Below are 3,236 nucleotides of genomic sequence, written 5' to 3' on the forward strand. Positions count from 1 at the left end.
CTGGTGGATGAGTCGGTATAGATACACTGCAAGAATAAAACAGAATCAGTACTATTGAAAACAATTATATCTCAATAAAAATAACTGATCTAAAAATATAAATAAAATCCCTGACTAACAATCTGAATAGATATTTATTCAAAGAAGATACAGAAATGACCAACATCAACATGTAAAATGATGCTTGGCATCCCTTATAAGAGGATATTAAATTAAATCACAGTGAGATACCACCTCTCACCCGTTAGACTGACAGATCATAAGGTAAAAAACAAGACAAAACCAACAATAAAAGCAGTGTTGAGGCTTGAGAGAAAGGATTGTGGTTAAGGCACATACCTTGCTTGTGGCTGACTCCAATTAAATCCCCCGCTCCTTGATTGGTGAACATCTCCAGGGGTACTCTGGAGCCCCCAGACACTGCTCTGGTAGTCTGGGTGAACTCCAACACCACTGAACCTGAGAAGTACTACATCCTCAGGCCCTTTCACTGAACTTTCAAGAATGGCCAAACAGGTTCCCAAGGTTTCCTGAGCAGTATTTTTACTGACCACCAATATAAGAATTAGTTTTAATTAAGAGAACTAATATATTATACATATACTGCATAGCTGAATATTAGTCTGAAGAATATCTTAATACTAGTTTGAAGAGATAAATAGCCTCCCATATTTCTTTCATTATTAATAATTATTAACAATAGTGAAGAGTTGGCCAAAATACAAGTTGCCCATTTTGGATAAGTGAAAAAAGATGTGGTATAAATGCACAATAGAATACTGTTCAGCAAGAAAGATGAAACTGCGCCATTTGTAACATGGATGGACCAAAAGAATATTTTGTTTAGTGAAATATATTAGTGAGTTAACAAACATCCTATAATTTCACTCATGTGAGGTCGATAATGAGACAAAAATGAATTCATAAAACAAATAAATTCAAATAGGATGCAAATAATTAGGCTGGGAATTGCTTTTTTCCTTCCCTGTCTACCCCACACAATGATTGGAAGTATAACTGTGAATGGCGTAATTAAATGAAGAGCTGTCTCAGGAGCAGTGGCCATGGGCTCCACTGAAATGGCAGAGGATGCGCATGGAGGTTGATCACTCTCATCTGGTAGGGTATGACAGCAAGAGGAGGTTCAGGAGCTATGGATCTGGACCCATTAAAATGGCCCCTGTCTAACTTTTGCCAATGGTTTTGTTTCTACTTTGCCAGCTTTTACACCATTTGCACATATTTATGTAACCATAATTACCACATTTATTTTTGTCGAACTTCTAGAGTTAGATTCAGCATTCAATATCACTCTTTTTATCAGACAGTTTTTGGTTGACTGAAGTTGTTTTTTCCAGGACTTTCTACAGAATGATCAAGGTCTAATCCATGGACATTTGCTTATTTAAATATGTTTTCCTTTCCCTTGATTTCTAAAATGTTAATCATTCTTGGGTTTCATTTTTATTTTCTTAATGGCTTTGTAAGGTATTATTCTACTTTACTCGAAACTGACATTTTCTGCTAAGGGCTAGTATAGCAGCAAATAAGTCAATGCTTTTATATACACAGAGATAATCATTCTTGCCTGTTAATCTAAAAGTTTCTTTTATTATTTGTGACATCCAGTAAATATATTAAGATATGACCTACTATTGATTATTCTACATTATTGGGTTATATCACATCCTTCCCAAGTTAAAAAGTTTTGTTTCTTGAACTCTTTCTTGAATTATGTATTTTGATAATTATCTTTTCTTGGATTATTTTATTCTGGTGCACCTTTTTATTAATTAATTTTCCTATTTTTTGGTCTATGTGCCACATACACCATTTTAATTTTGATCCAATTAAATCGGATCAAATTCCTTGATTGTACTTCTTTTTGCTCATTTTACTCAAATCCTGGCCTGCTATATCTTTCTGTCATCATTCCTCATGATACGTTTTTCTTAGTGTAAGATCCCAGAAAGTGCTACCTTTATGTCATAATCTTTTTCATTTATTTAGTTTAATTGTGTAATATACTTTTAGATATAATCATAACAGTTGCTTGGTTTCTGGTAGTTTTATTTCGCCCTTATATTGTAGAAGTGACTTCACTATTAAATATAAAATTTTAAAATTTTGTAGCTATATGTTTAGCTTTTAGGTAAAGTTATTTTCTGATTTATACCAACATTATAAACTTAAAAATAATTTGTTACAAATAGCAATCAAATATTTGTTATTTACCATTTTTATTTTTAATTTCTTTTTATTTTACTTTCTTGGTTAGGGGGCCACACCTGGCAGTTCTCAGGGGTTACTCTTGGACTTCTCTCAGGTATTATGCATGGCATCCTCCGGGGTCCATATAGAGTGCTGGGAATCAAACCCAGGTCTGTCGCATGCAAGGCAAATGCTCTCCCTGCTGTACTATCTCTTCAGCCCTGAATTTTATGTTTTTAATTCCTTACAAATTTAATATTGTTTAATTTATTATTAACTGTATTTAAATAAGCCCAATGCATCCTGAGGTAGCTTTTGTGGGTAGGATGAAAGCCATATTATTGACAAAGAGAAATTTTCTTCATAATGGAAGTTCTTAGGGTATTGCTTTTAACTCTTTTCTTTACTAGTCAACTGAGACCAGTAAGTTAGATATACTCATATTGTTGTATTTCACTCATCCATCTTTTATAATAGAACTCTCTGTGTGTTTTAAATCATCTTTTTGTCTTGTAATTAAACGAGTTCCAGGGAACTCTCAGTGGTAGTCTATTTATGTTTCACTTGTGACTGAAAAAAGTGTTAGATTGTGCTTTGATAGCTTTAAAACATGACTGCAGAATCATTGTTTTTCCCATCATCACTTGTGTTAAAATATGGACGGAATTTTCACTGTTTCTATTAATAGATGTAGGGAAAATCTACATTTATATTACAAAGTTGAAAGCAAAATTTTAATTACCATAGTATTCATATAAAAACTATGAATAAAAGTTCTAAATAATCTGAACTTCTACTAGAATTTTTCTATAGTAAAGCCAATATTAAATAATTTCTCTAGATTAGGTTATGTAGTTTTTTTATATTTTAGGGTAAGAATTGTATGAATATTGGTATAATTAACATAGATTGTTTTACCTTTTCTTGATGACACTTCAACCATTTATAACCTACCTAATATTTTATAAGAAATTAAAATTATTTAAAAGATGATTTATTACCTGTATGTGATAAAATTATTTATT

Source organism: Sorex fumeus, unplaced genomic scaffold (genome assembly GCF_029834395.1).
Source record: "Sorex fumeus unplaced genomic scaffold, SorFum_2.1 ptg000054l, whole genome shotgun sequence".
Classification (NCBI taxonomy): Eukaryota; Metazoa; Chordata; class Mammalia; order Eulipotyphla; family Soricidae; genus Sorex; species Sorex fumeus.